The following is a 12,967-nucleotide window of genomic DNA, read 5'->3' as shown; positions in this document are numbered from 1 at the left end:
ACAGGCGCTCTCGGCCCGAGAGAAGGGAGGGCCCCAGCGGCTGCAGATCTCCAGGCCGGAGTGGCCCCCCTCGCAGGATTCCTCTGTCCCCGCGGGGGAGGTAATTAGCATTCCAGCCCTGGAAGGACAGTGAGCTCCTTGGAGTGGCCCATACATGAAAGTGTGCCCAGCGGTTTCCTCAGGCTAACTCCTCCCGCCTCCTTCTGCCAGCCCCACCGTGGCTGAGCCCACAGCCAGAGGAGACAACGCCTTCTGGGGAGCTGCTGGTCCTGGAAGCTGCGGGAGAAGGGCTTCCCTTGGGGTGGTGAGGAGTCAGGTTCACCCTCAGAGCTGGAGAGGCCAGCTGGGAATAATTCAGCCCTGGAAGCAGCTCCAGTCACCTGGGGCAGGAGTGCCGGAGGCAGCTGGTGGGACCCAGAGGTCCAGTGGGTTCTGGGCGGGTGCACGGTCGCAGCCTCTCTCTTGAATATTGTGGTGCAGACAGGCAGGCTTAGTATGGTCTGGGGTCACCTGTCAGCCAGCAGGTGAGCCAGCTTCTCTCCTTGGGCCATCCTGGACCTATTATCCAGTGCTGGTGTGCACAGGGGCTGGGTTCCTGTTGAGGCCAGCAAAGGGGAGGCACTGATCCTGTTGAGGCCAATGAGAGGCACTAGTCCTGTTTAATCCAATGGGAGGCACCAGTCCTGTTGAGGATGGCCAATGGGATGCACTGATCCTGTTGAGGCTGGCTAGTGGGATGCACTGATCCTGTTGAGGCTGGCCAATGGGATGCACTGATTCTGTTGAGGCAGGCCAGTGGGAGACACTGATCCTGTTGAGGTCGGTCAATGGGATGCACTGATCATATTGAGGCTGGCCAATAGCTGCACTGATCCTGTTGAGGTCAGCCAATGGGATGCATTGATCCTGTTAAGGCTGGCCAGTGGAATGCACTGATCCTGTTGAGGCTGGCTAATGGGATGCACTAATCTTGTTGAGGCTGGCTAGGGGGATGCACTGATCCTGTTGAGGCTGGCCAATGGGAATCACTGATCCTGTTGAGGCTGGCCAGTGGGATGCACTGATCCTGTTGAGGCTGGCCAATGGGAATCACTGATCCTGTTGAGGCTGGCCAGTGGGATGCACTGATCCTGTTGAGGCTGGCCAATGGGAATCACTGATCCTGTTGAGGCTGGCTAGTGGGATGCACTGATCCTGTTGAGGCTGGCCAATGGGATGCACTGATTCTGTTGAGGCTGGCTAATGGGATGCACTGATCCTGTTGAGGCTGGCCAATGGGATGCACTGATTCTGTTGAGGCTGGCTAATGGGATGCACTGATCCTGTTGAGGCTGGCTAATGGGATGCACTGATTCTGTTGAGGCTGGCCAGTGGGAGACACTGATCCTGTTGAGGTCGGTCAATGGGATGCACTGATTATATTGAGGCTGGCCAATAGCTGCACTGATCCTGTTGAGGTCAGCCAATGGGATGCATTGATCCTGTTAAGGCTGGCCAGTGGAATGCACTGATCCTGTTGAGGCTGGCTAATGGGATGCACTGATCCTGTTGAGGCTGGCCAGTGGGATGCATTGATCCTGTTAAGGCTGGCCAATGGGAATCACTGATCCTGTTAAGGCTGGCCAATGGGATGCACTGATTCTGTTGAGGCTGGCTAATGGGATGCACTGATCCTGTTGAGGCTGGCCAATGGGATGCACTGATTCTGTTGAGGCTGGCTAATGGGATGCACTGATCCTGTTGAGGCTGGCTAATGGGATGCACTGATTCTGTTGAGGCTGGCCAGTGGGAGACACTGATCCTGTTGAGGTCGGTCAATGGGATGCACTGATTATATTGAGGCTGGCCAATAGCTGCACTGATCCTGTTGAGGTCAGCCAATGGGATGCATTGATCCTGTTAAGGCTGGCCAGTGGAATGCACTGATCCTGTTGAGGCTGGCTAATGGGATGCACTGATCCTGTTGAGGCTGGCCAGTGGGATGCATTGATCCTGTTAAGGCTGGCCAATGGGAATCACTGATCCTGTTGAGGCTGGACATTGGGATGCACTGATCCTGTTGAGGCTGGCCAGTGGGATGCACTGATCCTGTTGGGGCTGGCCAGTGGGATGCACTGATCCTGTTGGGGCTGGCCAATGAGAAGCACTGATCCTGTTGAGACTAGCTAATGGCAGCACTGAGTCAGAGACTGGAAGGTGGGAGGAAGAGAGGTGAGGGTATTTCTTCCTCTGCTCTCTCTGCACCTGGGTTTCCCACAGTAGCCCTGTGTCTCCAGGATGCTTCTCCTAGGATGCTCTTACTAAGGTCATGGCTTCCTGCTGCTGCAGGGCCCTGGGCTTGTCACTCCTGGGTGCTCCCCGAGCTGCCCAGGCAGCGTCAAGTCTCTTCTGTAAACTCCCCCACCACAGCTGAGCTAGCCTCTGCTCCCTGCCAGGCCTGGGCCACACCAGGTGATGCCCTGGTTGGAACCCTGGGTGCAGCGTCTGGGGGCGGGGTGCCTGGCCAGGTGAGAAACCGAGGCACAGCACAGCAAGCCCACAGGAAGCCTCCGGGTCGTGGTGGGTGGGGGTGGCCACTGACACACACAGGCTCTCCTCCTGATAGCCAGGTCTCCAGTGTCTGGGGACAGCTAGGCCCATGGGAGTCCCATCCCTACTGTCCAGGCTCAGCCCACGGGAGCCCCGTCCCTACTGTCCAGGCTCAACCCAGGGAAGCCCCATCCCCACTGTCCAGGCTCGGCCCACGGGACCTCCGTCCCCACTGTCCAGGCTCGGCCCAGGGGACCCCCATGCTCGGCTCACAGGAGCCCCGCCTCTACTGTCCGGGCTCAGCCCAGGGGACCCCTGCCCCCACTGTCTGGGCTTGGCCCAGGGGACCCCCATCCCTACTGTCCAGGCTCGGTCCAGGGGACCCCCATCCTTAGTGTCCAGCAGGGAGGGCGGGATGTGCGCTCACAATTCCTGCCGTTCACCGCCGGCCATGAGATGCGAGTTAAGGAAACATTTATTTTAAATGTAAACTGAGAGCAGCAGAATTCCTGGATGGGCTCTGTGGCCGCAGCCGTGGACCTGAGGCCAGGCGGTATAAATAGGAACAGTTGTCGCTGCTCTTAACCCAGAGGGGCCCCCGTGGACAGTGGGGCCTAGGGGAGGACCGTACAGGCAGCGATGTCCCCGTGGGTCAGGGTCAGACCCCGACCTGTGGCCCTCTCGACCTCACCCTCACACCCCTGGGAGTCCGCGGGAGGACAAGGCCTCACTGCTGTCCCCAGCCCCTCACCCGAGGCCTGGTGCTAAGTCCATTCTGCCCGCCTTCAGCTCGGGAGCGCCAGCAGCACCCAAGGCCCCTTGTGCTCCCTCTGCCTCTTCAGGGAGACGACTCCCATCCCACACTGGAAGTCGCACATCAACACAGCCCCCCACCCTCACTGCCACCCCTCCTCTGTGGGCCCCAGAGGCCTGGGGGGTCCCAGCGTTGGAGTGGGAGGTCCGGGGTGGGAGATCTGGGGGTCCCGGCATTGGGGTGGGAGACCTGGGGTCCCGGCATTGGGGTGGGAGGCCTGGGGGTCCTGGCGTTGGGGTGGGAGGTCCGGGGTGGGAGATCTGGGGGTCCCGGCATTGGGGTGGGAGGCCTGGGGGTCCTGGTGTTGGGGTGGGAGGTCCGGGGTGGGAGATCTGGGGGTCCCGGCATTGGGGTGGGAGGCCTGGGGGTCCTGGCGTTGGAGTGGGAGGTCCGGGGTGGGAGATCTGGGGGTCCTGGCGTTGGGGTGGGAGGCCCAGGGGTCCCAGCGTTGGGGTGGGAGGTCTGGGGTGGGAGATCTGGGGGTCCCGGCATTGGGGTGGGAGACCTGGGGGTCCCGGCGTTGGGGTGGGAGGCCTGGGGGTCCTGCCATCGCATCGCTGGCTCTCCCTGAACCCCCTCCTGGTCTGGTCTCTCCCTTCCCAGTGGACCCAGCGTCATCGGAAACAAAAGCCAAGAATGCTGAGGGGCCCCCGGGGCCAGCGACAGCGGCTGGCCGGGCGCCAGCAATCACCACAGGCGAGTCGGGGAGCTGGCGGGCGGCCAGGAAGTGTCCCTACGGCTGCCTGGTGGGCGTGTGGGCGGCCGGGCGGGCGGGCAGCCCAGGGAACAGGCCCCTTCCGGGGAAGCCCACCGGGAAGCAAGGTCACCCTCAGACCCCAGCCCGGCCGTGCACGTGTGAGCGTGGGGGCGGGGGGCAGAGGGAGCCCCACTCAGAGGTGGGGAAACGGAGGCTCAGCGGGGAGTAGCGACTGCATGTGATACTCACAGTGGCCCCTGTGCTCCCCGGGGTCACGGACACAGCTGTCCCCACGTCCTGCGTCCAGCCCAGGCCTGGCACAGGGAGGAGGGAAGGGCCAGGCACTGTGGGAACTCCGTGTTGTGAAGCTGCCCATGGCCTCGGGTTCAGGTGGATGCTGCCCCATCGTATCCACGTGGAGATGGGCCCCAGCGATGCTCCAGGGCGGGAACCTGACTCTGGGCTCAGACTGCTCCTGACTTCTGAGCTTCCCACCTGTCCGGGCGGGGCCTGCATGGGCCGGTGGAGGTCAGGAGAGGCAGAGCTTGGCCGACCGGGCCCCCGAGGTCACACAGGGGACAGGGTGGATGCTGACCTGGGCCTGCGTCTTGCCCAGGCTGGGCCAGTGGAGAAGGCCCTGGTGGAGGCGTCCACCCCTCCTGGGTCCCCAGGACACTGTCCCATCTGCAGCCCAACGGACATGCTGTTCTGCCCCAGCACAGGGGCTGTAACCTCGGTGCTCGGACGGACTCAGGACAGACGCCGGCGCTCCGATGCAGTCAGGACAGACGCCAGCGCTCGGACGGACTCAGGACAGACACGGGCGCTTGGACCGACTCAGGACAGACGCGGGCGCTCGGACGGACTCAGGACAGACGCCGGCGCTCGGACGGACTCAGGACAGACGCCGGCGCTCGGACGGACTCCGGACAGACGCCGGCGCTCGGACGGACTCAGGACAGACGCGGGCAGACCCACACCTCACTGAGGGCCAGGTGACGAGCCCCCTCCACCAGGAAGGCCTCCTTGCTCTGGCTGTGCGGCCCCGGCTCGGTGGCCCCCGGCAGATTTTTGTGGGTGCTGTGGGTGCTGTCCAGGGGGAGATGCCTGGTGCTGCTGTGTCCCAGGGCAGCCCCTGGGAATGGACACCCTGCCCAGGACGTCCGCCTCCCTCTTACAGACAGGGAAACTGAGGCCTGCCTGCAGCTGTGACAAGAAGGGCTGTAGAGGGACCCGTGCATGTAGGTGGGGGTCTGACCACCCCAGCTGGTGAGCTCCCACTTCATCGGCTCCGCAGGCCCAAAGCCCAATCAGGTGCAGGAATTGTTACCCCTTCCTCAGGTGGCCGTGTGGACCCCTGGGGAGAATTCTGACTTGGAGTCTGCATAGAGTCAGAACCAGGCTCTGCCACCCACTTGGGGAGTCTCTTGCCCGACCTGGGCTTGTTTGCTCAGCTGTTGTGGGCAAGAGACCCCTCGCCCCCCGGCGGGGGAGGGCTGGAGGATCCAGGGGTCTCCCCAGACCTGTCACAGCAGCTCAGGACAGTGGCGTCAGGACCACGAGGGTGGTGGGCGTTCCTGTGCTGGGTGGGGGTGCTGAGGGGGTGGCATTCTCCTCTTCCTCCCCACAAGAGCCTGAGGAGCCCTTGCCTCCGGGGCCTGGAGATGCAAGACAAGCATCGTTTTACTCCAGGGAAGAGCAATGCTGCCCAGGAGGGCCCGTCCACCTGCGGGGCCTGGAGATGCAGGACAAGCATCATTTGACTCCAGGGAACAGCAATGCCGGCCGGGAGCGCCCATCCATGGGAAGATGCTGGAGACTCGACGTGGTTCCCGGTCCTGCTGCTGGGTCAGGACTTCAGAGGCCCCTGGAGTATGTGCCTAGCCCACCCGCCCCCGGGCCCTCGCCTTCCATAACCAACTCAAAATGAAAACAGACCAAACCATACAGTAAAAACGTGCAATTTTAACAGCGGGGGAGCCTAACGTGGGCTGAAGGCGCGGGCTGCCCGGGGTCGGATTCCGGGCCTTTCCTTACCAGCCGCACGACCTTGGGGACGCCGCGTACATCTCCCTGTCCTCGATTTCTCTATCTGTGAAATGGGGAGATCACAGAACCTCTTTCAAGGTCCCTGTGAGTGTGTTCATAGATACAAACCCTTAGAACGATGTCTGGCATTAGAGACTGTGATCAACAATCAGGTGTTATCATTGAACGTGACACACGGAGCCCGTGTCTGCTGGAATGAAAGCAGGTTCCTTCTGGGTTTGGGCTGCTCCTGAGTTCGCTTTGTGCCTGTGGGTCTGGACAGTCCAGGCCTCTGGGGCCTTTCCCCAGGGCTCCAGCCAGACGATGGTGGACACGGCACAGGGGCAGAGGGTGCTGGCCGGCCTCAGTGTGGCAGGAAGACCTTCTACCCAGAGCATGGGGATGCCTGAGCCACCCCATCCTGCCAGGAGAGCATGGCTGGTGCGGGCGCCCCCCCCCAACCCATGGCACTTGTCCAGGCCTGAGGCACCGGCTCCCACAGTGTCTCCAGGGACCACGGCCTGTGCTGGCCGTGGAGGCCCCTCCTCTTCCGGGGGCTGGGGCTTCCCCTGCGTGCCTCAAGCGCAGCTTCTGTACGCAACGGTGCCCACCTGGGCCGCAGCCCCTCTTCAGGTCCTCATGTTTCCAAGCCACAGCCAGAAGCACACCTGGAGAGGGGTGAGAGCACGGACCCCCGCCTGGCCTGCCCTGTTCCCTCTGCCCAGGCATTTCCTGAAGCCCCGGTGCCTCCCTGCGGATGGGAATTCCCCTCCAACCCCCAGCTCGCTGGGGCCCTGGGCCGGCCTGCAGGAGGGACCTCTGAGGGACCTCTGACACCCCCGTCGTCTTTCTGGGGCCCAGGGAGGGCCGGCTCAGCAAGGAAGGACCGAGGGGGTGGACGGAGCTGCCAGGCTTCCTCCCTCTTGCTGACCCTTGACGGGGCCTGCGTGGCCTCAGGGTGTGGACCCTCCTGGCTCAGGCCCTGGGGATATTAGCGGTGATCTCCGCAGACTCTTCGCTCCCTTGGCGAATTCCATGCAACCCCACACAACCCTTCGAGGTGGAGGCTGAGGACCAGTCCTGTTTTACAGGTGCGAACACTGAGGTGCAGAGGCGTGAGGCCGCCGTCTGAGGCCATACTGTGCGCGGCGGAGCTGGGGCCGGGGCCAGGCTCTGCGTCCCGGCTGCCTCGGGGTGGCTGCGTGGCCTGGGACAAGTCCTGGGAGCTCTGCATTCGGGGTCCTGGCTGCCAAGAGTGAGGATGGTCCCTCCCTCCCTGGGGCGTGGGGCCGGGAGCCACAGGAATGCACTCTCCCCCGTCAGAGGCCAGAAGCCGGGTTTCAGAGTGCGCAGGGCTGCGTCCCTCCCTCCCCTCCCCTCTGCTTCACACGCTCCTTCCCCGAGCGATTCTCACACACGGCTCCGGGGGCTGGCCCACAGCAGAGCCTGGTCTTCCGGAGGTTTCTTCAAGTCTTCTGTGGGCTTCAAAGGCCCCGGAGCCGTTGCCCTCTGTCCTTGGCCTGGTGTGGTTTCTGGGCATAACAGGGGTTGACGGGGGTGGCAGGCGGCTCTTTGGGGCTATTTCAGGATCACCACAAATCTCGCCTTCCTGTGAATGGGGACTTTTCCTCAAACGTGGCTGAGGAGGGGGTGACGTCACTCCCAAATTACAAGGGAGTGGGGCCGGGTGGGGAAGGGTGTGACCCCGTGCCCTGCTCTCGGGGCTGGAGGCCTCAGGGCGGTCACCTGTGCTGGGCTCTGCGCAGGACAGGACGCTGCCCCCAGAGACCTCCAGGCCGCTCAAGCGTCAGTGCGCGTCTGGGAAAATCAGAAACTGGGCGGAATGTTTGTTTGTTTCTTTGCTGGGGGGTGAGCGGGGCAGGGGCCCAGGGGCCCAGCAGCCCAGCGGGGAAGGGATTCAGCAGCCCCCTGGGGGAGCAGCAGAGGGGCAGAGGCAGGTCCCATTTCCAGCCTCGCTAGGGTAACTCAAGCTCTTAATTAGTCCCCTGGCTGCTGAGTGATGCTGCAAAGGCACCTCCGGCCCAACTGTCCCTCCCCCAGGGCAGAACAAAGCGCTCAGAGACGTCATTCAGCTCTCCTGGGGCAGCCACGCCCTGCTGGGAACAGAGAGGAGACAAGAGAGAGAGGGAAAGAGATGGAGAGAGAGGGAGGAGGAGAGAAAGAGAGAGAGACAGGAGAGAGACAGAGAGAGAGAGAGACAGATGGAGGGGAGAGAGACGGAGAGAGGGGAGAGAGGGTGAGAGAGAGACAAACAGAGACAGAGAGAGACAGAGAGAGAGAGAGAGACAGATGGAGGGGAGAGAGACAGAGAGAGGGGAGAGAGGGTGAGAGAGAGACAAACAGAGACAGAGAGAGACAGAGACAGAGAGAGACAGAAGAGTGAGAAACAGAGAGAGACAGAGAGAGAGATGGAGGGGAAAGACACACAGAGAGGAGACAGCATAAGAGAGAGAGACAGAGACAGAAGGATAGAGGGGAGAGACAGAGGGATGGGGAGAGAAGGAGGGAGGGGAAGAGATGGAGGGAGGGGAGAGACGGAGGGAGGGGGAGAGACGGAGCAGGGGGAGAGACAGTAGGGGGAAAGACAGATGGAGGGGGAGAGACAGATGGAGGGGGAGAGACGGAGGGGAAGTGAAAGATGGAGAGGGCTTGAGAGGGGGCAGGAGGGCAGGAGCATGGGAGGGAGCAGAGGCCCCTCTGAGGCAGTGGCGGGTGGGACCCAGGGCTCTGTGGCCTCAGGGCCCTCCTGGACATGAAGGGGGGGGTGGTCCTGCAGCAATGGGAGGCCGTCCAGACTCAGCAGAGGCAGGAAGGGGACTAAAGCCGACTTCCGGGGTGTTGGGGAGGCTCACTGTGCTCACTCATTCATTTGACAAACACCCCTGGGCGCCCACTCTGAGCCTCCCATGGGCTGTGGATCCTGTTCCATGCTGTGGGGCCGAGGTGCAGAAGCTCCTGTCACCATCAGTTCTGCCACCGGTGCCGGGTCCAGCAGGAAGCTGCCCTTGCCAGGCCCCTGCATGTGGGTGGGCGGGGGGGTGGGGGGAGGAAACCTCGTCGGCCGGTGGCACAGCCATGCTGTGTGGGCTCTGCGGGAGGGGCTGGGGGTGGCCACCCTGTGGGCTCCACACAGGTAGTGGGGCGAGCAGAGCAGGATCTCAGAGCAGGAAGGTGGGAGGGGCCTGGGGAAGGACCACGTGGGGGTTCTAGGGTCTGGCCACAGGGCCCGGGCAGAGCTGCTTTAGGGAGAACAAGGGTTTAGAAGGGAGGGAGGGGGGCTTCGGTTTTGTTTTACCTTTTATATTTTATTTGCTTTTAAATTTTCTTTTATAGACAGGGTTTCACTGTATCGAACAGGCTGGAGGGCGGTGGCACAATCATAGCTGACCACAGCCTCAACCTCCCGGGCTCAAGCCGTCCTCCTGCCTCAGACTCCAGAAGAGCTGGGACTACAGGTGCTCACCACCACGTCCAGCTAATTTTAAAATTTCTTTATAGACAGTCTCATTCTGTCATCCAGGCTGGAGTACAGTGGTGTGATCCCAGCTCATTGCAGCCTCGAACTCCAGGGCTCAAGCGATCCTCTTGCCTCAGCCTCCTGAGTGGCTGAGATTATAGGTGTGAGCCGCCGTGTCCAACTGGGCCTCAGTTTATCCCCCGGTGCTGTGAGGGTGTGGCCCAATTCGAGTCCTTAAATTTCAGCCACTGCCCGGTGCCCTTCTTACTTTCACTCCCTGACCTGCCACGATGTTGTTTGCTGTTTACTCAGTGTGTTTTAAAAAATTAACTCATTTTTTCCTTCCTTTTTTTAAAAATTGCATTCTCCCTCTGATATAAAATTAGGTCACTTAAAAAAACTTAAATAATTAAAGAGAAATGCAGTCTCTCCAGTAAAAACCTAGCATCTCCTGCCATGAATTGAGGTTAATTCAAACATCACACACGGACAGAATGAAGCGCTGGTGCCCGCTTCTGGCTGGTGCTCCTGGGGGCAGGGACCTTAGCTTGTGAGTGTCAAAGGGGCGGATTAGCACCAAACAGGTGCATTCTCCTCGTATAAGAACTTCCTCACTCTCGAACTGTCCTCGTATCTCCTAAAACCATCTCTCAACCCCAACACGTTTGTCTCCCGTTTTGGGAATTGCAGGGGGAGCAGAGACGAGGCTTCGATGTCAGGAAGCAAAACGTGAGCTCGTTGGACACAAAATAAAGAACATTGTTAAGTAAGGAAGGAGAATGTGAGAGGGCAGGGACCCGGGGAGCTCATGGCAGGAGGGGGGATGCTGGGGAGCTCACAGTAGGAGGGGGGACCTCGGGGAGTGCACAGGAGGCCTGTGGGCACCCGGCAGTGAGTGAGTGGCGAGCAAACGCTCCTTCTCGGAAAGGCAGGTGCCTGCAGGTGCGGAAGTAGCTGCTTGGTCCCCAATGTGTCAGTTTGGGAGGTACAGAAAATGAGAGGGTGACAGGAAGCTTCCGGCCAGGCTTGGAGAGAGGGCTGTGCTTTCTTCCTTCTGTAGTTTCTTTCTTTCTCTCTCTCTCTCTTTCTTTTTGAGATGGAGTCTCACTCTGTTGCCCAGGCTGGAGTGCAGTGGTGCAATCTCAGCTCATGGCAACCTCTGCCTTTTGGGTTCAAACGATTCTCCTTCCTCAGCCTGCCGAGTAGCTGGGATTACAGGGCCACACCACCACACCCAGATAATTTCTGTATTTTTAGTAGAGATGGGGTTTCTCCATGTTGGACAGGCTGGTCTTGAACTCTTGACCTCAAATGATCCACCCCCTGTCGGCCTCCCAAAGTGCTGGGATTATAGGTGTGAGCCACCGTGTCCAGCCCCTTCCCTAGTTTTCTCATCTGGAAAATGAGAAAGTCCAGGTTGGTGCTGTCCAATGGAAATAAAATCTGAGTCTCAGGCGTAATTTTACATTTTCTAGTAGCCACAATAAAAGTAAAAAGAAACCGGTGAAATCAGTTTTAGTAATGTGTTTATTTATCAAACCCAATATAGCCAGAATGTTATCATTTCAACATGTAATCAATAAAAAATCTAGTAATGAGATATTGTCATTCTTTTTTAATACAAAGTTTTCAAAATTTGGTTTGTATTTCACACTTACAGAACATCTGAATATGCACACGACATTCTCATCGGAAATACTGTGCCTACATTAAGATTTCATAAAACATAGTTGAAAAGTGGATCACTTGGCTGAGTTGCCTGAACTATACTTAAAAAATTTACTAACTGATTAGAATACCAACATAAAAAAATTAATATTCACACTTCCATTGGTAAAACTGCTTCAGTTTAAAATTTTTCTACTTGCTATTGTTTTGTGTTAGAATGTTTTCATATAATTAAAGGACACTGGAATTTTCCTTTTCTGTTATTTATTCATTTCTTTGGGCCATTTTAAAAAATAATGTTTGCCTTTTTCTTTATTTGTAGAAGCTATTAATACATCAGCGCTATTAACCCAAACCCAAGTTTGCCCATGATACGACTTGAAAATGTTTTCCCATTTTGTCATTCATCTGTTTAATTTCTTATCTTTTTTGTAAATGCAAAAGTTGTTTTTAATTTTATTTAATTAATTAATTAATTTTGAGGTGGGTCTTGCTCTTTCGCCCAGGCTGGAGTGCAGTGGCGTGATCTCGGCTCACCGCAACCTCCGCCTCCCGGGTACAAGCGATTCTTATGCCTCAGCTTCCTGAGTAGCTGGGATTACAGGCGTGAGCCACCATGCCCAGCTAATTTTTGTATTTTTAGTAGAGACGGGGTTTCTCCATGCTGGCCAGGCTGGCCTCAAACTCGTGACCTCAAGTGATCCACCCGCCTCGGCCTCCCAAAGTGCTGGGATTACCAGTGTGAGCCTCTGCGCCCAGCAAAAGTCGTTTTTTAAATATAGAGAATATAGCAAAGCCCATTCATGTTTCCTTCCAGGCCTTCAGGCTTTGCTCATCAATTTCAAACGCTTTTTATTTGGAAATGGTTAGAGATCCCCAGGAAGTTGTGAAAATGGCACAGGAGGTCCCTCCTCCCCCAGTGGTGGCATCTTGGGAACTAGAGGCTGAGTCACAGCTGGGAAATTGTCACGGGGATGACTGCGCAGTTCTGCGCCCTTTTTCACCACGGAATCCAGACACGGAGCTGTCCCCCAGCACAGACGACCCCTTGTTGTGGTTTTATGTCATTTTATGATTCTATCTCTGATCCATTCACATTAGATCTCTGATAATTCACATATATTTCTGGTGTAAAGTGTAAGAAAGTAATCCACATTAACCTTTTTTCCTATGACTACCGTTTCATTTCAATATCACATTTCTGTCTTTTTAATATATATATATATATATTTGTAAAACAGCTTTATTGAGTTGAAATTGTCAACAACAAGCTGCCCATACTTAAAGAATATAATCTGATATGTTTTGACGTAAGTGGACGCTGTGAAACCACCACTGAAATCAAGGTCAGGCCAGGTGCAGTGGCTCACGCCTGTCATCCCGGCGCTTTGGGAGGTTGAGGCAGGAAGATCGCTTAGGGCCAGGAGTTTGAGACCACCAATATAGCAAGACTCCATCTCTACAAAAAATAAAAATAAATTAAAAAATCAGCTGGGTGTGGTGACGTGCACCTGTCATCTTAGCTACTCGGGAGGCTGAGGTGGGAGGATCCCTGGGGCCCAGGAGGTCGAGGCTGCAGTGAGCCACGATCTTGCCACTGCATTTCAGCCTGGGTGACTGAGCGAGGCCCTGTCTCAAAAAAAACCCCCCAAAACAGCAACAAAAACAGTAGCAACATAAACAAGCCCAGCAGGCCACATGGGCTGGGGCAGCAGGGTCGGGGAAGGAACCTGGACCTGGGCTCCCCAGCGGC

General features: G+C 57.8%; 1 long non-coding RNA gene across 1 annotated transcript; it reads left to right on the top strand.

Moving 5' to 3' along the window:
- Nucleotides 1–6,613: 6,613 nt before the first annotated feature.
- Nucleotides 6,614–11,141, top strand: LOC134810515 (uncharacterized). Its single transcript, XR_010158750.1, has 2 exons — nt 6,614–7,159; nt 9,423–11,141. It is a non-coding gene; the product is annotated as an uncharacterized LOC134810515 (long non-coding RNA).
- The last annotated feature ends 1,826 nt before the right edge of the window (nt 11,142–12,967 follow it).

Source organism: Pan troglodytes, chromosome 6 (genome assembly GCF_028858775.2).
Source record: "Pan troglodytes isolate AG18354 chromosome 6, NHGRI_mPanTro3-v2.0_pri, whole genome shotgun sequence".
NCBI lineage: Eukaryota > Metazoa > Chordata > Mammalia > Primates > Hominidae > Pan > Pan troglodytes.
The sequence above is the reverse complement of the archived record's forward strand: the minus strand, read 5'-3'. Positions and strand labels throughout refer to the sequence as shown.